A 27,970-nucleotide genomic window follows, 5' to 3' on the forward strand; every position below is an offset into this window, starting at 1 on the left:
ATGGACCATTCCCCCTTGGTATCCTGGAATTAATTATTTCCCACCTCTCTGGGAACTCAGTAATCTTTCTGGAATGGCCTGGCTCGATTTCATGAATTGTTGAGTTCAGTCACTAATCCCAATAGAAGTAGCCTTTGTTCTCTCTCTCCATCTACTCAATCAGAATTTACTGAGCACGTATTACGTGTCAGGCCCTGTGTTGGGAACTTAAGAAAAAGGAAAACAAACAAAGTCCCTTGGGTCCTGCTTTCCTGAAGCTCACAGTTAAGTGAGGGTGTTCATTATTAATCAAAGAATCACACTGATAGTTGCATGTTAACAAATTGTGGTGCAGAGATGATAAAAAAACAAACAAACAAAAAAAAAAAACAAAGGACCAGAGTGATAAGACGACATGCAGGAATGTAAATGGGCCTAGACTTCGGGAAGGGAAGGCTTCCCTGAGGAAGTGAAGCTTGAGATGTGATCTGAATGTGGTGAAGATGAGATGACTCCATGCAGAGAAGATGGCATGTGCAAAGGCCACCTGGCAGGAGGCAGTATGGCACACCTAAGGAACACAAAGGAGGAGATGAGAGGGAGTTGGGTCACGTGGGCAGGCCTTGTAGCCCCCATTGAGGACAACAGTCATGGTCTCCAACGCCCTGCTTTATCACCGAGGTTTGGGAGGGATAGCCCGCACAACCCCTTATTGTGAAGCCCTCTAGGACCTTGAGTCGAAGATGATGGTTATCCGTGGGTTTTAGGGAGGGGCCCTAAAGAAGCTCTCTTTCCATTGTACTTAGCTCTCCCTATCTTTTTGGATCTTTTGGGGGCTTAAAGGCAGAGACTTTTTTTTTAAACAACATTCATCAAAGTAATTGGAATTCCAGAAATGCGATCAGACAACCAACAATAATAACAGTAAAAAGTAATGCTTCCTGGGGCTTTATTAGATTCTGACTAGGTACCGTGCTGAGGATTTTGTAGGAATTATCTTACTGACTCTGCTCAGCAAACTTGTAATATAGGAACCCTCAAGGCACTGTGGGTCTAGGATTCAAAACGCTGGAATTGTGACTAGCGGAAACTGACACAAGCAAATTTACCTCGTGGGAATCTGACAAGAGTCTCTGAAGTGTCTGACCAGTTACTGGAGGAATCCTGAGCTGCGGCTGGCTGTTGGCTGTTAATTATGCATGTGGAAAGGACTTTCTGAAGCTGCTAGGCACATCCACCCACAGACTTCTCTCTTTTTGATGTCAGGGGCAGATTCCATCCTACTCAGGGTGAGTGTGCAACTGCACATCAGGGATAATCATAGTGCTCAGCATTTGTATGGAACAGGTTGTTTCCAAATGGCTTTGCATTCAATGGCAGGGTCACCTCCAGGGCCTCCCTCTCCTGGGCAGCATTATTTGCCGCCTCCCTACTATTAGTCAGGCCTCTTGATTCATAGGTAGGAAACTGGCTCAAACTGGCACTGGAAGAAATGGATTTGATTGGCTTATGTAAGTGAAAAGCTCAGGGGTAGTGAAAAGCTCCAAGCTCAGCCTGTTCCCAGCTCACAATGTAGCCTCTCCTCCTCTCTCTGTGCTCCAGCGGACCTGAACCTCTCCCACGGCCTTCAATGAGACATACTTGCACCTGCCTTCCAATCATCAAAGATGCTGCTTGTGCCTCTCCCTCCGTGTTGACTGATTCATACTCATTTCTTCCCCCATTACTGAAAATAAAATTACTGAGCACCCAGAGGGGCAGCTAGTCTCTGAATCACACCTCCTGATAGTCAAAACCTAATGTGGTCTCTATCGCTGAGTCTGGACTGGCCCTGGGACTCACAGGTAGGATGAAGCAATAATGGCTCCACTCCAGAGTCCCGCCAAGGCCTTACATAGGCACAATGCTGTCCACGTTTGCACTTTGGGATATCTTAGCTGTCATGTAAAGTCCAGTTATGCTGCTGGAGAAACCACATGGAGAGGCCACATGGAGTAGGAGAGCCCCCGGAACTGTTCAGACAGAGAGACTCAGAGGTCCCAGCCATCGTTTCCGAGCCCAAGCCTTCCAGCCTTCCCTGCCAAGGTAGCAGACATCTGAGCAAGCCCCCTTGGATGTTCTTGCCCATTTGAGCCCCTGCATTACTGCAGCCCAAGCCGATGGCATGTGAAGCAGAATAATCCCAAGTGGAATCCCACCAACACATAGAATTATGAAAAATGATATATTTTTATAATTTTAGGCTATTAATTTTTGGAGAGGATTGTTCCATAGCAATGGTGAGCCAAACTCTGAGTATCTGCAAGGTCCTGTGCTAGTTCTGAGTTGATAATTATAAATACAATAGGCATGATCCATAGCCTCCCATGTCTACGCATCTTAGCAGGCTCATCCTTCTCAGGGATATTTCCTGGCTTTGCTTACTAAAAGAGCTTCTCCTGTAAAAGCTCTAACAACACGCTTTACTTCTACAGCGTAGCCCTTTGCACATTCAGAAACAACTTATTTACTCATTTTGTATCTGTTTTCCCTGGGAGGATCGAAGCCCGAAGTGGGTAGAGTCCACGCAGGCCTAGCTCACCGCTGTCCCCTCTGCACCTTGTGCGCCACCTGGGACATGAGAGCTACTCAGCTGGGTGGCTAACTGCAGGCAGCTTCCCTCTGCTTTTATTCCATTGGAGAAGATGCTGTGATGATGACTCCTTCATGTCCCATGGGACAAATGAGAGAAAACGAGTCACCTTTTAATGGCTTAGAATGTTCACGTCCTAGAAGAGCATTCTAAACCTGAAAAATACGTTCCCTTTACACCAAGGATCTTTTGCTTATTTTCATTTGGAAATTGCATGCACAGTCGTCGCCTGGTTTTTGTTTGTTTGTTTATGATTTTCTTCATCTACTTCCCTCAGAAGACATTAACCTATTAGGACATTTTTCTTCCTACCCCAATACTTTCAGAGGCCTAGCTGTTATGGAGGAGGATAAAACAGAAGAGAGCTTTTTCTGTTTCTTTGTTTGTAGGTTTTAGAGGAATAAGAAGGGGAAATGTTTGATTTTAGAGGAACGTACCTCATGGTTCTTGGAGTCAGCTAGTGTGGTGAAAAAATGAAGACTAGAGCCCTTGTTTTCCATTGTGGGAAGTGGGTCCCTCTCTGCTTCTATCAGCAGACTCCCCTGGGGTGAAAGCACTTCCTATTAGCTGGCTCTGAATCAGCCCTTCCTCTGGCCCAGACTCCAGTCTCTCATCTCATTGGAGACTGGAGGCAACATTGCTATCATAGTTCTAGCAGTATGCTGGAGAAACAGTCTTATCAGCCAAGAACATTTGCATGTGCTTTACATTTAATATATGTGTGGGATTTAAAGTATCTTCTTTGTACTGGTTGATGGGTGATTAAACCTTCTACTCTTTGCTAAAAGCTAAGGCCTTTCTGTATGGATATTTCTTAACTGCCATGGCAGCTGAAGAATTCACAAACTACGTGACATAATCTAATATTATGGGACAAGGATAATAAAATTAACCACTTTTCATGTAATAACAATGTGAAAGATCTTATGTGATTTAATAAAAAAAATAATGCAAAGCAGCAATGCAAACCCAGCACAGTGATTCTAATCGGTGTTGTCTGGTACTAGCTGCATGATCTTAGGCAAGTTCCCTTTGAACCTCAATTTCCTTGTCTGCAAAATGAAGACAATAATTCCTATCTCATGAATTTCTTCTAAAAATAAGAAAGAGAACACATTAATTCATTTATCAACAAATTTATCAATTGCCTACTATGTAACTATGTACTAGTCACAAAATCCCTACTCTTGAGGAATTGTGTGTGTGTGTGTGTGTGTGTGTGTGTGTGTGTGTGTCCAATAAACAAGTATACAAATTGAGGTCTCCACAGGAAACAGATGGCTCAGTCAAGCAGGGTAATTGATTGGAGAGAGTTTAATGAAGGAATTAATGATAAAGACGCTATAGGATGAAGGGAAACCAACAAGGTATGGTGAGACAGCCTGGGGCTACAACAGCAGAATGCTTCTAGGCCTCAAAGGTTAGGGGAAGGGAGCAGTCACAAGAACTCAGTGAGAGACTCCTGTAGCTGTGGGAGAGTGCTGTCCTGTAGAAGCTGCGGCCATGTGAGGAGAAACAGAGATGCTACCAAAAAGCAGCATGGCAGGAAGGGGGATGGAAGTGAACACTCTAACAGTGCCCTTCTCTCATAGCCCATCTCCTCCTAGTGTCTGCCATTGGCTGAACCTAATTGGAATTGAGAAGGCCGGGGCCAGAATGCCTATGTGATGCAGTCCGTAAGAGTCAGTCTCCCTGGGCACAGAGCAGGGGCCAAGGAGTAGAGAGTGAATCTGAACGGGCTGAAAGAAAATCCAGCATAGCAAGTTAATAAGTAATGTCTCAGATGGTGAGAAGTGCCATGGAGAAAAATACACTAGGGTAAGAGGGATGGAGCACATGGAGCAGAGAGAGCATTGCTATACTGTCTTATATAGAACAGTCAGGGAATTGCTCTTTGAGGAGGTGGTATTTGATTGGAGGAAGTCTATGGGAAGTAAGAGATAGAGCTATATGATAAACAAAAGGAAGAATTTTGCAGGCTCTGAGATATGAGCATGCTCAACATAGTCAAGGAATTATAAGGAAGCTAGTATGGCTAGAGTAGAGTAAGAGAAAGGTGGGAGAAAATGCAATCAGAAAGCTAGATCATCTATGGCATTTTTGGTTTTTATGTGATTTTAATGGGAAACCATTGGAAGGATGTGAGCAGAGAAATAAATTACCTGGCTTACATTTAACTGTAAAGTATACCTATGCAGAGAATGGATTGAAGAGCAAGAGTGGAGATGAAGACCAACTATATATATAAATTACAAGATCACAACCGCTTCTCCCTTTATTGATTATCTCTACTCCTTTCTGGCTCCACCTTAATAAAGAGATTATTCATTCCAGAGGCAGGTGTAACTGACACTGACTTTATGCACCTCTTGAATATGTATTTCCAAATATTAAAAACATTATTCCTTCCATTCTCTTTCCTATTGTCCCCATTCGTCATGGTCAGAATTGGGGGGAAATTCAAAGTAGTTCCATCTGACAACCGATTTGGACAACATACCCTAAATCATTCCACTTGACTCCCACATTAGAGGGGAAAAAATGTGATGTGCAAGAACTAAAATAATAATTCCAGCTATGATTGAATGAGCACTTCCCCTATGCCAATGCCAAACTAAGTGTTTTACATGCATTATCTTATTTAATCCTTTCCTCTGCCAATGAAGTAGGCAGTATTAGAACAGGAATAGATCTCAGAAATAGCCAAGGGAAATGGCTTATCTAAGATCACAAAGAACACTTAGAAATGGGCTGAGTTTATTTTGCACCCATGGTTTGTAACTAGTGAGCAGACAGACACGGGCAGGGTAGAAGAGGCATGGGAAGATATATAAACTTTCTATGAGAATGGTAAAAGCAAGCTTCATACTTTGTAGAATCTTCTTCCCGTGGGTAGAATTTTGGCAATTTTTATGACCTCATGAAAAGTTGAAGACCTGAAACGTCAATATCTCCAACTGCCTCATGTCCCACTTTATGTAACACACAGCTCTATCTCTTACTTTCCATAGACTTCCTCCAATCTAATACCACCTCCTCAGGGAGCTCTTCCCTGTCTCTACTATATAAGACAGCATAGCAATGTCCTATCTGCTCCATGTTCCCCATCCCTCTTACCCTGCTGTATTTCTCTCCATGGCACTTCTCCATAATTTTCTATTTTCTTTTCCATAAACTTTACATCCTTTAAGTGTTTTTATTGTTGTTTTCCATCAATCACATCACCATCTTCTGGTAACCACACAATTTCCATTCCTCTATGAGAAAATAGAGGTTCACAGTGCATTAAAAACTTGCCTGAGATCACACAGGGCGTAAATGGTAGAGCCAGGTTTGACCCAGGTCTATATGATTCCAGACACCAAACTCTGAAGCTCTGTTTCATAGTCTTCTTCTAAAAATGGGCAGTGAGCTGGGTATATATTTGCAGGCCTCTTGGAATTCTGTTTCTGTCAGTCAGTTACCAAGTGAACAGAAGAGTCACATGGAGCCACTTTCACCTTCATGACACAATGCATTCTCAATGTTCTTCTCTGCTCAAAGTACCAGCCAGAGATGTCCCATAAAGATGAACATGAGTAAAGGACTCAAAGTAAGGAAACTCCATCGTTATTGTTGGGGAAACAAGACATAGAAGTTGCTATGTCTGACGGCAGAGATTCCATACTTCTTTAAACAGAGAGAAAAGATGGAGGTAGAGTGAAATGGGGATTTCCTCCTTGCACAAAGAAGAACATATGCAGAGGCAGGAAGAATATGTAGTGTAGATAGAGAAAACAAATGGTCCCCTGTTTATAGGTTATCCTCAAAGAAGCAGACATCTGGGTAGCATGATTCACCCCTTGTTCAAGTGAGGGCATTGATGCAAATGATAAAAGTAGAACAATGACAAATAGGGCTAAGAGATTGGGGCCATACACCACAGGACCTTGAATGTCAGGCTGCAGAGGATGGTCTTTATCAGGCAGGTATTGGCGTCACGAAAGGACAGAGCATCTAAGTGATACCATCAGTATTGCCCTATAATGATAATGAGCAGAATGGATGCAGGTAGGGAGAAAAAAGGTAAGCAGAAAGACCAACCAGGAGACTGCAGTAGATCTGGGGCTATATGCTGTTCGGATAAAAATTTGCATAGTAGGTAGTTGGAAAATATCTGTTAAGGGGAAGAAGCACCTTTATGCCTATACATATAAATACCCCAAATTGAATATCTTCTAAGATTACCTGATACTCTACAAAGTAGATTAGAATGCTATTTAATTTGAAAACGATATGATTATAACTTCTTTTCTCTATGCCAGACATATGGTGGAATCTGGTCCATTTTCTTCTACTTCAGAATCGCGTGGAACACATCACTGCTCCTTTAGGCTGTCACTGTAATGTTACTCTACAGGGCTCAGTGTTTTCTCTAAGGTTTAACGTGCTTGATGTAAATTAGTGTCAAATGTCTCCACGCTGTTTACACTAAATGGAGTTTGCCTCCAACATGAATCAATAATCAGAATGCCCCTTGCACCGCATATAGAAATTAACATGTTGCTGGAGATAACTTATTTACAAAGGACTGAAGTTAAGTTTCTTTTTCTTTAAAATGGGGTAGAAAAAGTCACAATATAGGAAGGCTTCTGAACTGAAATTTATTCAATCATCTAGTTCTCTTTAGGTCAAATTACCTAAGAACATTGAATGTGTTTTCTCTGAAAAAAAAAAAAATTAAAAAAGTAAGAGAAAGAAAGGACAAAGGAAGAACAAATATATTTATCTGGAAAGGAAGAGAAGAAAAATGTGAACAAGGACTGATGCTTTTAGAACCCCCGGATTTATTATTTCCCATTATTGGCTTTGTATAGGCTAATTTCAAACAGCTATCTTCCTGCCTATAGTGCCAGGATGGTGCATTTGTAACATAGCAACGTATTTTTAGAAATAGACAGGCCTCCCACCATAGAGAGAGACCAAATGTGCCCTTATTGAAGATCATTTTTTCAGCTACTCTGATGAGAGTGACTGCAAAGATTGACTGCTTTGAAAATAGAATTCTGGATGTTTCAGTCATGGTAAGTAAACTGTTTCAAGATTAAGAATGTTTGCTGAGTATATAAGGAGGAAATAATATGCACAGCATTTATTGTGAAACCTATATAAATGAAAACTCACATTTGTTCTGCCTTAAAATCTCTTCTTTCTAAGCAGAATATTTTATTTTGTATTAAATGTTGGCATTCATAGTTAGTTTTACCTTAATGAAAAATGAGATCAAACCACTGGACGTATACATATTGTTCCCAAATGTTCTCAACTTAGGGAATATTTAGTGAATATTCACCTTTCACTCAAAACAGACCCAATTCCATACAGCAAGTAAGATAAAGTCACATTTCAAGGCTTTTTTATTTTTAACCCTCTGAAACATATGAATGGACGATAGTAACAGTCCTTCTTCTGAATCCAAACCTATTGAAATACGTCTATATAGAAAAGTATTAAATAGAATGATTTGAGAGGCCTAAGCCAGACGCCTGGGAGTCATCTCTCATGCCTCAGCCCTGACAAGCTGCTAATCACTGCGGCCTATCTGACTCCTGTGGCAGAGAATGCTGATTGCCCACCCAATGGCTGTTTCTGTCTTTCCTTCTTTCTTGCTGAGAAAATTCCATCTTTGTTCAAGTACAGAGTGAGCATGTGCTTCAGGAGAGACTGGGTGAATCCTAGCTAGTCTAAGCAATCATAGTCTTTGCATTCCCCCTTGCGAGTGATTGGTTCAGGAATGGGTGTGGGATGTAGTTCTGGCCAGTTGAACGCGAAGACATCTGTTAATAAGAAATATGTGGAATGAAATAATTCCTTCTCTCCGCTCCTGCCAGAGGGATTATTCTAACATGTAGCAATTTATGTTGTTTCCCTAAAGTCCAAACTTCACATAGAGTTCCCTGGGCCAGGGTCTCAGTCTCAGGTCCTAATATTCCTCTGAACGCAGTGGGTTACATTTATGGAACTGGTCATGATTTCCCAAAGGTACCAGGTAGCACACCCCCAGTACCTTTAGGCCTGTTTATTTTCTCTGCTGAAATGGCCTTTCCCATCATTCATTCTTCCTGGCAAACCATCATTCATCCTGACCTGTGACCATTCTCTCCCTGTTACAATTACTCACTGCTCCTTTCTTGCTACATTATACACTGTACACCCACTATTGTAATGATCACGATGCATTGTAAGAACTTACTGGTGTATCTCTCTTCTCTACTTGTCTATGACCTCCTGAGGGACAGACATTAAGTTTATCATTGCATTCTTAGCATCAGGCATAGATTTTAGCTAGATATTCAATATGAGAATATTAAAGGAAGAAAGGAGGGGAGGAAGGAAAGGAAGGAAGGGAGGGAGAGAGGAATGGAGGGAGGAAGGAGGGAGGGAGGGAGGGAATCCATGTGTGAAAGCTGCCATAAAGTAAATAAAGGTTTGAGCACCTAAGTGCACTGTACAGGGCTGTTTTCCATGGTTATGGAATAAAAATAGTGGTAACAGCAGTATCAACATCAACAGTTAACACTTACTGAGCATTTGACAAGCACAATGCTAAACATTTTATATGATTTATGTTATTTAAATTTCATGACAAACCAGTGAAGAAGATACTAATATTATCATCCTCATATTATAGACAAAGAAACTGAGGCTGAAAGACATTCTTTTTTTAATGTAAGTGATGGCAGAGCCAGGATTCAAACCCAGGTCTGACTACAGAATTTTAACCAACTATCTATAAATATGTCTCCTATTTGTTTTACACACATATTTTTCATACCCAAGAAAGAGAAAATCTGAGCCTGGGGCCTTTGGCTGGTGGTCTGTCTGTTGCTGACTATCTCCCTCAAAATCCGCCTTTGAGACAACTGGGATTTCTGAAGCACCAGATACACTAAAGTGGTTTTGTATACCAGGAATTTCTTCGGGCTCTTAACACAAAATCACATTCGAATCTGATAGCTCACCAGAGTCGGCTAAGCTAAGAAGCCCATGAGTCTCGTACCTATGCTATCTACCACCCAGGTAACAAAAACAAGTGCAGGAAATTCTCAGACTGAATAAGATGAATGGTCTGCTGTGATAGCTAACCACTGCTCACTGGTAGAGCTTTACTTAAAAAGGAACCTAACAATTCTGAAAGTCTTCTCCAGAAAGACATATGAGGAAGGATTCAACCTCCTTAGACAAGGTTGGACCATCACCACTACACAAGGACTTCTCTAATAACCTCAGACTTCTAATGGACCTGCTACTTGAACCTAATCTCATCTTGAGACAGAGCTTAAAGTTCTGATTACTCCACAACAAATGACGAGCCCTCCTCAGAAATTCTAGGAACCATTCATTCATCAATTCTGAGTTGAGTCACTGGTAGCGACCACACACAGGTACTGTGCAGATACCGGGTAGAATCAGTGCAGATTCAGTCCATATCCCTGAGGAGCTTCAGTCTAGGATACACTTGTATATTTACAAAGGTAGAGAAAGTGTTATTTAAAAGTCGCCAGCAGTCCTCCCTCACGAGACATGGAAACACCTATGAAACTCACTTTGCCTTGGGGAGGCCACCATAATGGGTACTTAAATGAACCCGATGCAATTTCATGGTTGTAAAAAAAAGACACTAAGGTCATAGCTGACCTGAATGCAGATGCTTCAAACTGAGACATTGACTCATCTGTTTACTGAGGTAAGTTGGATATACTATAGAAATGTACACTTACATAGTTAATATGTAAATTTCTCATAAGTATAGATTTCAATTAGTCTGTCCCTGATGATTTTTTTTCCTAGTTAAAACGTTAACTAGAAAAAATATATATAGTAAGGACTTTATGGCAGGGGCACTTATAATTCTACAGGAATTTAGAGGCAAAATAGCTTCTAGCTGAGAGGATCAATTATAGAATAATTCATAGAGAAGTTGACATTTGGACAACATGAGGTGTTTGACATGTAGAGAAAAATCATGTGTGTAAAAACATGGCAATATGCAGGCATGCATGTTTAGGTAATATTATAAGAGGTCTGGTTTGAAATGAGTGTTAGAACCCTGAAAAGGAGGTGGGGAAGATTTTTCTAGGGTATTAGTTCAGCAATCATTTGCCACGCCTATAAACGCTGCCCATTCCACAAACAAGAGTGGAAGAGAAAATAGCTGAAGTGGTCAGGTACTTGGATATTTATTTAACACCTTCTGGCTCTTTTCTGGATCAGCAATCCGCATAACTTGCTCAAGGTTTATCATTTCATGGTAGTCCCACACTATTGTCACTATTTCTGAATTTCCTCAAAACTCCAGTTATTCAGTTATTCTCTGATCTTAAAAAGTCCCTCTTTATCCTCACCCTTCAAATGTACATGACGTCAAAAAGAATACTTTATGTCTCTCTCCAGTGGAAATCTGAATACATTGGGACTGAGAGGGTCTTGACAAGAACAGGTGAAAGTCAAAAATCCTTTCATATGGTTCTTGAGTAACACGATCTTTAAAAAAATACTACTTCACTCCTCTTTATTAGCTGTTTTCACTAGTCATTTTCTTTGTGTTGAAAGCATCAATGTTTCTCCCCAGGGAAAAAAGAAATATTTAATACTTTAACAAAATGCAAAATAAAGTACCCAAATTACAAACCATAAATTCCTTTGGTTCAGTAATCACACCACCATTTTCACTTTCCAATGGCTACACACATCATCCCCACAGGGAAGTCAGTCCGCCCCCATCACAATGAAGACGCCATGCCAAAACCATCACACACCCCACTACTCCGTGAAACTGTCGGCAACTTATGTGGAATAGAGCTGCAGGGTGGGAAAAGGGGGACAGGTCGGTCTGAAGAGAAAAGGAGATTACATGCGCCCAACAAGTCAGGGGAGGGAGCTCTCAGCCGGGTCACTAAGGTCTGAAACGTACCTCTGTACATGCTACACGAGGCCGAGTCCCTTGGCACAAGCATATACAAATAAAGTCTGGTGACGCCGAGCATTCCCAGGGAAAACAGGAAAACAAAAGCAAAAACATTCAAAGATGCAAGGAGAGAAAGGATGGTGGCAAGAGGCAGATCACAGAACACGAGAGAGCTTTGCGTCCAGGTCCTTCGTGTTATGGGAAAATGAGACCTAGAGAGAAGAAGTGTCACCAAAAGACACATGGTTCATGGCAGCTGGTATTAGAACTCCAGGCTTCCTCTTAATACGAGCAAGAGGATGACACGGACAAGAAACTGACAGAACTGTTAAAGCTGGGGACAGAGCCTGGGCTCTTAACTCAGGTCTGCTGGCTTTTGGGAAGAGTCCATGAGGTCTTAGGCCCAGAACACTCCAGAATCAGGGTCTGTTGGGTCTCCTCAGGCTCCCCGTGGCTTTGGGGCAGAGGAATCCAAAGAAAGTGAGAGCTGGGCCACCTGATCAGGACAGAAGATAATGGCCTCTACCCTGCTCCCCAGTAATACCAGAAGAGTCACAAGCTCAGAGCAGAAATTTAGTCACCTCAGAATCAGACATCATTACCTAACTGGGGGCAGAGAGGGGTCATGAAGCTGGAAATCTGATAATGGCTGAAAACTGGAATAAGCGTTTCCGAAGCCCTCTATTTTTCTACCTAGCTTGAAGTAGGTGCTCAGTAATAAATACTTAACTTAACCAGAGAATAAGCGAATACATGGAGACCATAAACGTGTGGTTCCATGAGACATTGGTAAAGGGTCTCGTGGAGGGCACTTTTGGGGCACACAGTCATTGTGCCACTGGCAAATGAGATGTAGGAGAGTCAGTGCAGATTTAAAGAATTAAGTTAAATAATAAAATGTGATTGGTAGAGACTGGGAGGGGCGCAGTGAGGCAGAAAGCCATTCCTGAAGCAGCTGTTTCTTGTACTTCTTTCTTTTCCCAGGTTTATGATCCCAGTACACCAGATCCTGGAGCAATGAAGAAAATTGCTGAAACGTCTCAAAACATGGTTCAAGCAATCTCTCTCACTATCCCCTCCCGTCCCAACAGTCACTTCTTGGACAGGAAGGCACTGGTGGACTGTGACAGCGAGATCTGACTGTACTTCTCAAAGATGGCCTCCGCAGAGAGGGTGGGCAGCCCCTGACCCAGAGGGCAGTCGAGCACCAAGCCGTTCATGGGTGTGAGGGGTCGTGGGGGGTTCCTCCTCACCTCGACTCAGTCCAGGAATCAGTGGGGTACCTGCCCTGTCCAATTCCTTGTCCACCTGCTCCCTGGACACACCCCCTGTCTCAGGCTGCCCCGAAGGGATTGTCATGGAGTCAAAATACACTGACAGGCTTTCCTGGAGCAGAGGCAGAAGTCTCTTCCGAGAGACCTGGGTGCTGCCTTGGAGGTAGGCTTGGAGGTTGGGGTGGCTGCTTGGGGCAAGGGTCAGCTTCAGGGAAGGAGAGTGCGAGCGTTCCAGGACTCCACAGATCGTCATTCGGAGGCCTGCATGGGGACAGAAAATAGCCAGCTGCCTCACTGGCTCATAGTGAGTGTTGGAAAAGATCGTCATGGCAACTAGGGCATCATAGCTGTGAGCCTGGCAGAAAGTATGGAGGTCTGCAATGAGGCCAGACCTCTGAAGGAAGGCCTCCAAATCCATATATATTGCACTAATGGCCACCTTGACGCCTTGTCTGGTGATGGTCTTCTGTTCCTTTCTCAGCATCTGCTCGGTGGTCAGTCCTGACACATCAAACTTTGCCTTTTACAGAGAATCAAAGATGTCTTTTCTCTCCGGCAGATCTGGGAAGAGAGCCTCCGGTTTCTCCACACATTTCTTGTCTTTGGGGTTGCCTTCCCAACGTTAAGGTCCATGTTGACACAGTCTAGGACGACTGTTCCGTGGGGAAGGGCTGCGGTCCGCCAATCCAAGACCTCTGGTGCCCCGTGCAGGGTCTGCTCCGTCACCGGGTGGCGCAGGACCCCACCAGCTCCACCGAAACACAGCAGGGAGGGCAGCGCTTCTGCTCAAGGGGCCGACGGCTCGGCATCTCTGCTACTGCTTCGTCTAGGGCTGCATCCCTTGTGGGTAAGACATGATGGTCAACAAGGGTGAGGTGAGACGGCCAGCCTGGGGCAACGCCTGGAGGTCAATCTCGTCCCGGAAAATCAGGAGGGACGCTGGAATGTGAATCTTCTGCAGGAAGAAGACGTTGTCCCCTCGTAGATGTAGCTCTGAACGTCTCATATTTAAAACTGGCACAACTTCCTCCGCCTCGGTCATCTTTGCCAGGTAGTAGGCCAGGGCGGGAGCTGCCGCCGTGGAGTCCAAGTGCCAGGCTTCATTTCCCAGCACAACATGCAGCGGTCCGGACTCCTGCAAAGCAGCACGACACGCCTGCAGGTAGCCCTCCATGAAGTCCAACGCGTGTCCCTGCCCCTCGCCGTGGAGAGCTTACCCGGGGAATGTGCCTCTCCCCGGACTCGGGGGCTTGTTGCCACAGTCAGGAGGCAGGACATGAACCTGTGGTACTGCGATGCGGCCCTGACCTGGGGAGGAGCTCAAATGGGTACTTGCTGCTTTGAGGCCACTCAGCAATTCCTTCCCTCTTCCTAAAAACACTTCAGTTTCTGTTGGGAATTTAACTCTTTCCCACTGGGTATTATTGTGGTGAAATAGTAAATCAACACCACCACCAACAGAGCCCCAGAGAAGTCCCTAGAGGCCATCTCTCCTGGCTCCTCCCTCTCATTACTCTGGCTCAGCCAGGAGATTGACAGGTGACCAGAGCCTAGCCAATGAGATGCTCCCTCCCAAAACTGCGGATGGTGGCCCCGTGGCCAGACTGCTCTTCCTTTTTAGAAGACCATCCCTGTACTTCCTACTTCCTTCTCATTTTCAAGTGTAAGTCTCCAACTTCCCGTCAATGATTGCTTTGTTTTTCTGTTTCTTTTCTTCTTTCTTTCTTTCTCTTTCTTTCTTTCTTTCTTTCTCTCTCTCTCTCTCTCTCTCTCTCTCTCTCTCTCTCTCTCTCTTTCTTTCTTTCTTTCTTTCCTTCTTTCTCTCTCTCTCTCTCTCTGTCTCTCTCTCTCTGTCTCTCTCTCTCTCTCTGTCTCTCTCTCTCTCTCTCTCTCTCTCTCTCTCTGTCTCTCTCTCTCTCTTTCTTTTTTTGCCACGAGGTGTGTTTTATTTTCATTAATCACACAAACAATTTTCTACAACATCCCAGGGCAGTCCAGAGAATTTGGCAGTCCGATTGGGAGGGGGGGTCCCCTCAGAGACCCACAAGCCGATGGCATGGGTGCGGAGTGCCTGGGTTCACAGTGCAGATTGTCACTCGTGTCCCCCTAGCAGGTGGCTCCTTCTCCACATCATGACTGGCGTCTCCAAGATGAGGGGGGCGGGGAGTCCTCCAGATTCTTAAGAAATTTCACTCCGCTTCTCTTGCTCAGTGGTCTCTTTGGTCAGCGGGTGTTCTTCTCCCGCATCTTGGTCTTCTTCACTTTGGCCTTATCGAAGCTGGCGATTTCTCCCAGGTCGAGTTTGTCTGTCATTTTCCTAAAACAATCCCTGGTCTTGGCTTGGAGCCGAGGATCTGGTTACCGCTCCCGTCACTGCAGCAAGAGACCTGCTTTTCTGTTTCTTAAGCATACTTAAGGTTTTTGCACTTTCTCTTCCTTCTAGCTGAAATTCTTACCCCCCAAATCTTTGAAAATGCATATATTGAATAGAAAGGTTTTTCATTTCCCCAGGCAATTATCTAGGATTATTCAAAGGAGTTAAGTTATTGGAAGCACCAGAAGAATTTCAAAGGTGATAATATCGTGCCTTTCAAAATATTAAATTATAACATTGCACTTTCTAAAAACTGGGAATATCACATACCCAGTTCTCTAGATATTATTTTCCTGATCCAAACTCAATAAAACCTTACTATATACATAAAATGTAATGTGTTCAAAACCTAAATTATTTTTCTTGTGATGTACTTTTTTTAAACCTAGTCAAGGTTCCATCCAACTGAACAACATATATACTACAGTTATATAACACTTCTAGGCTTTTCTGTCCCTATGCCTCAGCTCTGCTGTTTGCTTTATTCCCAAATATCTTTATCTCCCTCTTCTTTCCCTCTCTTTTCTGCACATATATTTCTAGATTAAAAATCACTTTTGCCACAGATCTTTTATAACCAGCCACATTTTCTTACCAAGTTCCCCATGCCCTTGATGTGCACTGTATAGAACAATACAAAGTAGGAAGTCCTATTTGTGACTATATTTTACGTCCCCTTCTAGACTATAAGCTCCTCACTGAGGGGTCAGAGAAGGAGTCTTCGTTTTGCATCACAGAAATATCTGACATCCAAATATTTATTGTGTACTTCTTTTGTGCAAGACATTATTCTAGATGTTGCCATTGCAAAAGTGAATCAAGTAATGCTAACTATTGTCGTAACCCACATGTGAAATGAAGAAGATCTGGGGTAGATAATGTGTCACGTATTTTTTTTTTCCAAAAATGATCTAGAACTCACAATCTAGCCGTAGAAAAATACACATACAACAAACTTCATAAGAGAAATGTTGAAAGAAAATAAATATTAAGGTTGGAGGAATCTTACATAAGAGAATTAATTCTCTAGAGGAGGAGGAGGTTGGGGGAGGCTTCACCAAGGAAGTACACAGTGGTTTGCATACAATAATTCAGTATATAATTGTGGAGGAAAAGTATATGCATGAATGCATTTAACAAACTGTCCTATGTTGAGTTCTGGGTTGGAGGAGAGAACAGTGCCTTGGATGATGTATAGTCAAGAACATTTCTCCCCGACTTTACATCTTAAATTCAAAAGTGAGCTACATTACACAGCTGATTATTTCCGGCATAGACTTCTCTGAAATCAAGTCTTTAATACACGAGAAATAGACCCAAAAAAGAAAGCCACTCTGGAGCTAAAATCTGCCATGGAAGATTCATTTGGTAGTTAATCAGAAATTAGCTACATTTAGCTATAAAAAGAACACAAAAGAATATAGAAAACTTGGCTGTAAGTAACTCTCCGAGCACTGGTACTGGAAAGAGGAGCCATGACAACTGTCTGTTCAGCTCCATTCTTCATGAAGACCTCTCCTTGCCTTGCATCTGCAGGAAGTCAGTGAGGACGAAGTACTCATTCTTTTGAGAATTCAGCTGTCTACCAGGAAGCCAGTGGACTGGAAATGTATCTCTTTAACCTGAAATGCCAAACTCATTTTTTTCCTAGTCAGACGTGGATCTGCTGCTACCTTGGTGAGGCTACCATGTTTATTTCCAACTGATCAACAGTGACACCTGCTGGCTCAGGAAGGGAGAGACGCATTTGTCTAATGTCACTGTAAGACTAAATTAACTGGGGGAAATTGTGGATAATAGCCATCAATCCTAAACACCAAAATGGCACAACTTCAAGACTAAGCTGATTATTATGTGGAAATTCTCAAGATGATGCGAAAAGTGAATCCATGTTGGGATACAGACTTGGTGGTCATGCAGAAACAATGCCCTACACTTGTGTAACCCTTGGAGAAAAGGCAAAGATATCCTATTCGACCTGGCCCTCCTTGCCTCACTCCTGGGTTAGGAAAGCACTGTCTAATCCTTGTTTCTGCTTTTAGTCTCATTTTGCTCCAACCCATCCTACCAAAACAGTTAGCATAATCTGTTACATTATACTCATGCTCCAAAGCCTGAATGTAATTTATGAGGGGGAAGGGAGCTATGCCGTACATAATCTCACTGTAGCACCCACTCACACTCCAAGCTCCAAAAGGCAAAAATGCAGGTGACATGTTTCCCAATGTGGTGACTGTGGGGTGGGGGGGTGGGTCTCTAGACCAGAACTGTCTCTCAGACCCTTCAGCCCCCTGTTCCTCTTTTGTTCTCAACTTTAGTTGCTGCTTTGAGAGCCTCCCGCCTGCCCGATCTCCAAGGCCATGCAGAGTTCCTGCATTGCCACAGCTTTGCCTCCTCGGTCCATTATTCCTAGGAGAGGAAGCCCATTCTCTGAAATTACTCTTGCTGACTCTCCAGTTTCCCTTCTATTTGGTACCTGCTCTTAGTCATCCTGGGAAAATAATGAAGTTAAGCTAAGTAAATGTGCCTTTTTAATGAGAACATCTTGGCAGAGTATAGACGTAACCCAAAGCAATGTATCTTTAATGCTCCAGGGAGCATTGTGCCAAAGAGCAAGAAAGGGATATATAGGATGGGTAAGGGGGAACCCTTCCAGATGCATTGGAAATGAATACATATAATTAATAATAAGTTATTCTTACTATTTATTAGGCACTCACATGGGTGCACCATAATGCTATACCTTTGACTCACCTCACAGAAGCATTACAACAATCCAAACAGGTAGGAGTCATTACACCTACTTTATAGATGAGGATACAAACGTTTAGAAAATGTAAATAACTTGTCCAAAATCACACAGCAGTCACACGATGCATCTGGGATTCCAATTAGGGTCTTTCGCATTCAAAACCCATCCACTTAGCTAATTATGCTCTGCTGCATGTTTCCTCTGAGGCTGCCCAGAGCTTCAAAGACACCCCACTGCTTAGACTAAGGGAACAAAGGTCTGGGCTCCCCAAGTAACAGTTCAAAGAAACAATTTTACACAAGAGCCATGGAAACTGTGAAGCACTGTATACCCACTAATCACTATTTTAAGAGGAAGAACATGGCAGAAAGTTTTAGCTTTTCTAGAATTCTGTAGGCAATATGGCATGAAAGGGAGGTTCAGCATGATAAGAAGCTGAAAAAGGCTATCTCAACAAACACAAGTACTTTTTGTGGCAGCGTGTTCACACAAACATAGAGTAGCCAGGTTGGATGTGTCCTTTTGCTCCTCTTGCAATCAATCGACCTCATTTATTGAACATTTGGTGTCCCCAGCATTGCCTTAGGTCCTGCACAGGTACACCATAGTACGTTTGTAAAGCAGTAACCTAAATATCGAATAGGTAATACATCTACCTGCTCTAAATATCAAAATGATATAAAAGGTATACTTGAAGAGCCTTATTCCTATACGATCCCCATTCTTCCTGTTCCCCTTACCCCTACAGATTTCATCAATAGTTTCTTATTTATCCTTCCAGTGCCACTTTATGCAAGTATAAGGAAACATAAATATATATTCTTATTTTTCCACTTGTATAGAACAAAAGATGTCATATATACGGCTCGTCAAACTCTTTTTTTTTTTTTCACTTAAAATTATCCTCGCGATTTCTCTCTATCTGGCTCTCTATCACCTATCTACTGCATAGTATTACAAATTCTTTTTAGTTTTAACTTATCTGGACAACATACCAAAAGTTACAAAAGACGAGTACCTATTTCTGAGTATGAGGAGTGATAACATAAATGTGAGAGGATTTCAGAGAAAGGGAGATCACAGATGGGATGGGCATCAATAAAATATCTTGGGGAGTTGAGACAAAAAGGAACACCATTCCTTTAAGAGGTAACTAAGCTATCACACAGCTTTCTTTACCCTTTGGCAGGTGAATTTCTTACTCATGTCAATGAAACACTTTTTACACTTTCTCAGTTAGCATCTTCCAATCTCCATGTAGAGTCAAACCAAGAAGCACCAACACTGTGTTAATTGGTACATTTTCCTGTAAAAACTAATTATAGCCCCATGCTGTCAAAACAAGACCAATTGTTAACAATACCTTACCTAACAAAACAGAAATAAAACTATTTGGCCACAAAGGAGGATGCTGGGATTGTGTCACAAAGCCATTTTACTCACAATTATAAAAACAAAGAGAACTGCTGGCGAGGAGCCATTCTGGGTCTGTCATGCTCACCTGGCTCTCTGGGGTGGGGGGAGTTGGGAGGTGGGAAGGAGGGAGCATATTCCCTTGGCTTGTGCTTCAACATGCCGGATGAGAGCACGGAGAATGACAGTTCCCGTAGCATGTGTGCTGCTTAGAACTCCTCTGACTGTTTTCACAGACGTAAACACAGCCATTCCGTAAGCTCTTTGAAAGCATTCATTCATTCGTTTGACAAATATTCAGAGTGTTTCCATTGTGCCAGGCACTGCTGTAGATGTTGGGAACACAGCAGGTGATAAAACAGAACGAAAAACAAATCAAAGCCGAACGAACAAATCACAACACCAATGAAAACCCTGTCCCCATGCAACTTACATTCCATTGTACAAGATAGACAACAATAAGTCAGCAAAATATGTGTATGTCAGAAGACAGTAAGTTCCATGAAGAAATAGAAATTAGAGGAGTTGGATAAGGAGGTGGGGTTCAATTTAAAATAGAGAAGTTGGATTGGGACTCACCGAGAGGTAGCATTTAAACAAAGACCTGAAGGAGAGAAGGGATTAAACTCTGGGTTTCTAGAAAAGGAGAAAATAGAGCAGAGCCAAAGCTGACGTTCATCCTTGAAGTTTTGTAAGGCCAAACAGGCTGTTAAAATACTGACATATGTCTGCACTCTTTGGTACACCACTTCCCCAGGCCGCCGATGGCTAAGAGATGAACTCCTCGCATCATAGAGGGCCTCCAGGACTCAGCTCCAGCCCTCTGGCCAGCGTGATGGACCCTGGCTGGTCCATACCTGAGAGTGGTAGTTAAATATTAGAGTACACCTCTGGACCAAAGGAACAACCACAAGTGCAAATGACCTCAGGCAGAGCACTGGGATGTTTGGAACAAGCCAGCAGGAAGTCAGATGGCTGGAGGAGAGTGAATGGAGGAGAGGAGATGGAAGGGGGCCTAGAGGAAATGTCAGATGCTGTAGAGCCTGGAAGGCCACTGGAAGAACTGTGGGTTTTTTTGCTCTGAGATAAGAAGCCATTGGAGGGTTCTGAACAGGGGAGGGACATGATCTTACTTTGGCGTTGGAAAAATTGGTCTGGCTGCTGAGGAAATAATGCCTCCTTTACAGCACTGCTGTGTGGATTGAAGGAGATAATGTACAAAAAGCACTTAGTACAGTGCCTGGAATATTGTAAGAAATCAATCCAGTTGGCTACTACTATTACTGTTAGAATATTGCCCATCCTTGCCCTTCAGAAACTGTGTGGTATCCATAACAAAGGTGGAAAACAGATAATGCAGTTGGAAGAGTATGAAATAAAAGCCATGACACCTCATTTTTCTAATTTACTGACTCATTTATGACCTGTACTTTTCCTCTCTGTCTTGATTTACTGATCTTTAAAATGGGCAACAAAGCACTTCCTGCTTCCTTTACACACAAGCAGGATGATTAAAAACATAGAGAAAGGCATATTATTCACATGCCTTGTTTCCCTAATTTTGTTAATGACTCTTTCTATTTACACTATTAGCTAGAGTTAATAATGAGTGAAACATGTTTTATCTTTTAATAAGAAAAAATGATTTTAAAAAATCAGCTAAGTGTTAAACGCAGCATATTGTGGCATCAGAAAAATAGGCAAAGCTGTTTCCAACAACAAAACTGCGTGATAACTAAAAAAGCACAGACATTTCCGGTAACATACAAAGATAGATAGCCTGGGTGTCACCTTAGTTTCTCTGTAGTAAACATTACCACTTCTAAGGGGGGGAAAAAGGCATTTTCATAACTGAAATAAATGGGAAGCAGACAGAGAAGTCATAGGTAATAGATATGCGTAAGCTGACCTGTCGGAGCCTGCCGACTAGACGAACAGTCCCTGGAAGGGGGAGCGGGAATGAAAAAAGAGACACACACACATATGATGATGCTGCAGGTCTCCAGTGATGCTGGAGCAATGATTTAATCACCTTCACCAATATATATACCCTATGGGTACGTGCAGTTTAACAATAACATGGGTGCATTACCTCAAGCAAAATAAATTTTTAACTTTTACACAGAAACTACAGAATCATCACAAAGTTTCCTAATCATAATTATTATAGAAAAGAGACTACCAAAATGTCATGATAGCTGCCAGTTATCTGTGTCTGGGAAACTGGCCAGTTCCATCTCATTCCTTAGCAACTTGTAAACATTCTCAAGGTCCTTTACCTTAGAAGCTGAGACAAGTTAACTATATATTAGCCAGCTCACAAGGTTTCTGAGAAACAAGAAATCATGGCTCCCCACACTGACCTCTGATTTCAGAACTGCATTGTTTGCTTAGTTGTGAGTTGAGAAGCCAGGGCAAAGGTTTCCCAATAGTGGGTAACTACAGAGGAATGTGGGTGCTCCTCTCCATGACTTTGGCAAATCAAGTATAATCTTTCAGCTCCTTCTGACATGGTCTGCCTCAGAATTAGTTTTGTGCTTATCACACTGCCTTGGAGTTGGTCTTCAATACATGTGCGTTGGGTGAGCAAGTGGCAATAATCCGGTTCATTTGAGTTCTATGCTTTACTTGAATCTCCAGTAAAGCATGACCATGGTCTGCCCTCCATTAGAGCTTTCCATGCACAGGCTGTTTTCTACCCAGCAGACAAGGCTTAGTCATCTTGGCATCCCAAATACCTTGCATGTAGTGGCAACACAATGCATAGTTTTGCAGTTGTGTTAGAGCAAATGGATTTTAAAGCCCTTTAGTATGACCCTACTGGGAGCTGATACCCAACCTTTCCTTCTGTGACACAGTACATCCCTGAAGAGCCTCTCTGTGCTCCCTTGTCATTGCTCACGCAGAGGTTTCCGGAGTACTGTTCTCTACCATGCAGGCCAGTGAATGCTCCCTGATGACTCAGGCAACACTGCTACCCATAAGGAGCTCAATTCCCGGTGGGAGATGGCACACATAGAGAGAAACGGGAGTTAGAGAGAAATGTGACGATGTGGTAAAGAGGGAAAACCAAAAGCCAGAGGACACTGCTCAACCAAGGTGATTGCCACGTAAAACAAGTTTTTGCATTGAACATTTTAAGGATAAACAGGTGAGACTTTCATTTATAAAAAGTGTGTGGCCAGCAGTCCCTGATACAATGTGTCCTGACTCCCCACTTTGGTACCTATGGAGACTGAAAAAGATGAAGCGTAGCCATATTGAGGACTAATACTGAAAGGTGGCCGATGGCTGGAATCTAGGGTGGTTTTCCACTATGCCTACGAGCAATGGAGCCAGTGTAGGAAACCCAATTAGGAAAAACTATATTCATACTTCATCTCTTCTTACAGCCTTTTCAATCACAGAAAGATGGCAGAAAGAACAGTCCTTCCACCACTGCCTGCTTACTTGGTTCAAAGACCTGAAATCTCCACCAGATGGAAAACTGGTCAGCCTTTAATGAATGAAGGCTTTTTGAAGATCCTTTTTGTTCCCACTTTCTATATCCATTTGTAAACAACTTCCATAAAATAACTGGCTAGAAAGGAGTGGTTGGGACTGGTTTTGTTACATTGCATCCTGAGATATGGTTCCTATAAAGATAGAAAAACCCCAGGAATAATGCATGCTAGGAATTGTGGGTTTTATTATTTTTTAAATACTGCATTATTATGAAAGAACCAGACAGTGCATGTGGGAGAAAATGTTAGTCATGTAACAGAGACACACTAGATACATGTCTATTTGACACTAAGCACTGAGCACTGAGCAGCAGGTTAGAAACAACCACCAAGAGAATGTAGAAGAGAATTTTGTCAGCCCCCAAGAAGATAATGATAGGGATAAAGGAGATCCATACAATTGTCTATGGACAAAACCCAGGCTCCAAAATCTATCCCCTAGTTTGAGGATGAATAAAGAGGACCTAAAACCCACCAAGGGGCCTATGAAAAAATGCTGCAAAACAATGGAAAGTGAAAATCATTCTGAAGTTTGGGAGAAACAGACTTCTCAACCTGATTAATACAGAACTCAGAAGAAAAGTTTAGAATATCATGTGACATTATTAATAAGATACTAGAAGCTTTGGTCTAAATGAAACTGGAGCAGAAAGTTATCAGGAGAATAAGCTGAGATGAAAACAGGATGTGGTATAGAGGTGGTGAGCCGAGATGAAAAGAGAGCTGGATAATATGATTAAGAATTGCAAAGAGACTGAAATTGTAATAAGGTCATCAAGATCTGTATTGGAGATAGTAAAATCAGGCTTGTTGGTATAGAAAATTGAATCAGTAGTACAGAGGATGGTAATTCTCTCTGAGGATACAGAAGAAAAATACGAAATGATGAAAAGGAAGGTGGTGTATAAGAAAGAACAGATAGATTCCTGAGAATTCTCAAGGAGCAAGACAGAACAATTGGAGTACCAGGGTAAAAAATAATTGAGGGGAAAGGAAAATTTTCAAAGATGAGAGAAGATTTGTGTACCTGAAACTAAAAAAGAAAAAAGAAAAACAAGAAGTCACACTAAATGAGAAAAAAGAAAGAAATGAATGGGGAAAATAATAATAATAAAGATTCCGTGAGCATTTACTGTGTCAGGCATTTACTGAAACACTTTATTCATATTAATTTCATTAATTAACAACTATATAAAATTATGGTCTCCACTTTCAGATAAGGCAACTGACTCACAGAGGCCAGGTAACTTGCCGAAGGTCAAAGAAGCAAACAGTGAGACTGGGGTGCCAAGTGGTCTGGATACCCCTAAGTACCACCCTACAACAATGAAATGAAGTCCATGTCTAGACAAATCTCTGTAAACATTGGTAGTTACCCAGGTAAAGAAAAAATCTGGCAAAAATACTCACGCAAAAACAATAAAAACAAACAAACAAAAGCAAGTCTACAAATCTACAAGGAGCAAAAATCAATCTGACCTAGTATTGCTAAAGTTTCCGGGAAACAGCCGCATTCACACACAGCAAATGAGTTCATATCATTTGACCTAAGAATTGCATTTCTAAGATTCTAACTTAAGGACATAATTGATGATTTTAAAACATTACATATAATTATGTAATATATATAACCTAGCATCTATATGTATTACATATAAATATATATATATATATAAATTTACACATAACATATAAAATTTATCTATAATAAAAAATATTTATCACTTATCCAGTGGTAAGTGTCCAAGAACTAAGACATAATTAAATAAACTATATTTTATATGTATAATGAAATTATTATACAGTCATTTAAATTATGTTTGGGAATACTTTTTAAACTATGTTTTTTAAATTATGTTTTAGAAGATTTTTTTTAAGAAAAGAAGATAGGTCCCTCCCTGGTAGAATGTTAAGAGAAAAAGCAAGAAACAGGCTGCTTCCTATAGTTTGATTTCAATTTTTATGATAAGGATGTGTTAGCAGTGGTTATCTCTGGGTGGTAAGAATTCAGATGTATTTTTGTTTTACTTTAACATTTTTCAGAACTTAAAAATTTTATATAATAATGATCCATAGTTTTAAAATCAGAAAAAAAAGAAAGACACAGTCTTTGTAACTGTTCACTGACAAATACCATACTGACCACATAAGGAGAAGGCCCGGGACGATAACCAAGGACCTCTGACCCAGAACGCTGAGTGTAAGCACTGGTTTTACCCTCATTAGCTGGAGGTCTTCATGTCTAATCCTTCCCATTTATTAGGGTTCCCTCACCTGGAAAATGGTTTCTCCTTTTGGGAAAATGGGGGCTGCTGTCTTACTTACTATTACTCTTTTCCAAAGAATCAAATGAAAGGAATATGAAAGCTATAATTTTCAGCTTCACGAATGCAAAGCCCTACATTTAGGAAACACTTGTTATTATTTTAGGCATTTCAGCACCCTTTGAATGCTCTCCCTATGTTTGAAGAGTCCCCCACCTTTTGAGCCTGCACCTCTCCAAGGCAGACACTGGAAATTCACTTTCTAAATCTCCCTTGCAGTTGGACCACAGGCAAGTGACCTAGGCTTCGCCAATCAGACGCTCCCATGTAAGACTTGGATGGCAAGCTAGGGGCACAAAGGAACAGGCAGAGAGAGGAAGGAATTCCTTCTGTGTAGCTCAGCTTCCAGGGACAGCAGAGGAGGAGGTTCCTTCCAGAGAGGGCCCACGGGCAAAGCAGGCTGCTGGAATGTGCCTGGCACTTACAGTGTGGGGAGGCCATGGCAGTGGCCACAGGTTGAATTGAGACTTATCTCCTACCTGTGTAGTCTCTATGTCTGGGAGTTACCTAGCCATCGTAAATAAATAAATTACTTTTCTATTTAAACTAGCTAGAGTAGATTCTGCCTTGGCCACAGCAAACAACCTGGATTTGAGTTCTGCTGTGGCTAGTGAGTGATCCATGGGAGTCATATACACTTTTTAAGCCTCAGTTTCTGCACGCAATATCTCACTTAACGACCACAATTGCCTCACGAGGTTGGGTCTGTCTTCTCCCCAGGCCCCAGTCATACTCCATGAAGACAATACAAATGCTTTCCTCATCTCAAGTTAAAGTCACACTCACTAGCCTATCTCCCCTCGTCCTCTTCTATTTGTAAGGGTATGCAAATTTGGGCCATGGGGTTACCATGAATCAGAATCCTGGCATATGGGGGCTGGGTAGGATTTTAAAGAATTTCTAGTTCAACCATGCACCTGATATATCCCAAGTCAACACTGGGCACTTGTATGTTGACATTCGATTTCCAATCCATCCAAACAGCTGAACTCATCCTGGGCCTGCATATTGCCACAAATATGGAACAAAACATGAAATTAACCATATGTTTTGTCTACATGTCACCTAGTTTGAACGCTCATGATAAACCGACTGAAGTGATTAGCAGTTCATGTACTGGAGAAGCTCCTCCAAACACCCATTCCAGAATACAGTAGACATAACAGTCTTGTCGGTCATTTTCCTGAGAAAAGCTGGCCTGGCTCTTTACTTTTGTCAATCTCTGTCACCTTCACTGACACAATATCTAACGGTTCAAACAGAACTGGTGAAAAGAGCCAAGCTTGGTAATAATACAAACTGTATTATCCAAATTGTTCCAAATTTGACCTTAAGCAGTTTCTCCTAAGTGAATTGTTGACTAACTTGCCTAGATTTAGAAAGCTTCTGCTTCAATTTTTCTTTGTATATTTATAATTACACGTTGTATATTTATAATATAATTGTATTGCTGTCTTTTGCCCTGGTTAGCATTTCACACTAAATGTCACACAGAGGCCCTGTCCCTTTGCTTACCTAAGAATTTATACTGTGGGCTCTAATTTTCTGGTTGAAGGCTCTCCGTCAGTGACAACATCTTGCTTTCAGATCATGATGTTTTTTCTTATTTTATGAATGTGGGCTGACACAGATGCCACTTGGCACCATGCAAAGATGCTGAAGGCAAAGAAAGGCTTTGCAGATGAAGACCAAAATCTGGGTTCAAGCTCAGAGACCCTCCAATGCCAAGCTTTAAGCAGCTAGGGGTGGCAGTTCCCATCTACTCTGAGAATCACCATCTCAGCAGATGTCTCACCATTGCTTTGAGGCAGACGTTCTGGGGCTGGGATATTTGAGTGGACTCTCACTATCCAGTGAACTATTTGGTTTCATTACCTGTGTTCTGTCACCTGCAGGGGTACCTTTGCATGCACGCACACACACACACACACACACACACACACACACACACACACACACACAAGATTAAACACTGCTGGTCTCCTCGTCCATACGTAGATAAGTTTATCCTCAATGACTCCTCCCCCAGATTTCCACAGGCTGGCTTGGCCCTAAGTGGCACTTTCACACAGCCCAGCGCTGTGGGGCTCTCACACTCCCCTTTTACATGCCAAATTGAAATCCCCTCTAAGTTCTGAAAAATCATTCACACGGAAACTGCCAGACTTGTCAACACTATACCTCCTGTTATCCTCTGAACTTCTTGCAACTCTTCCTCATTCATCAGTGACTTGGGCACCCGACTTCCCTCCTCCAGTACTACTTCTGCCATCATGACTGCTGACTTCAGCACCCACATCATGGCCACCATTGTGGCTTCTCAATCCCTCAGCTCAAATGATCAATTCTCCACCTCACCTCAGTCACTCATTCATGGCCACTTCCTAGATTTTTCTATCGCCAAAAACTGTGCCATTGTAAAATCTCCATTTCAAATTTTGAACTTGCTGGTCATCCTTCCAGTACTTTCCATACGAATACTACCTCTTCAACACGTCTTTCACCTCACTGAGTTCTCTATCACCTTACAACTACTACTATTTTTTATGAATTGTCACTCATTTATGTCCTAACTTTCCATTAAAATAATCTCCTTTAAAACACTTTTAACTTCTTTGCCCTACGCTCCTTCTGTTATACCTGCCTGGCAAACACCAACGATAATTACTATCAAATATACTTTAAATGTACATTGTCTCCTACGCAGATAAATTTTATTGGAGAAAAGTAGGCAACCACACTAACTGGATTCCATTAAATTTATGATCACAA

The 27,970-nt window shown here is 42.1% G+C and overlaps 1 pseudogene across 1 annotated transcript; it reads right to left on the reverse strand.

Moving 5' to 3' along the window:
* Positions 1–12,649: 12,649 nt before the first annotated feature.
* Positions 12,650–14,006, reverse strand: LOC308491540 (exopolyphosphatase PRUNE1-like; annotated as a pseudogene). Its single transcript has one exon. The product of its transcript is annotated as an exopolyphosphatase PRUNE1-like (transcript).
* Positions 14,007–27,970: the final 13,964 nt, after the last annotated feature.

Source organism: Rhinolophus hipposideros (genome assembly GCF_964194185.1).
Source record: "Rhinolophus hipposideros genome assembly, chromosome: 23".
Lineage (NCBI taxonomy): Eukaryota > Metazoa > Chordata > Mammalia > Chiroptera > Rhinolophidae > Rhinolophus > Rhinolophus hipposideros.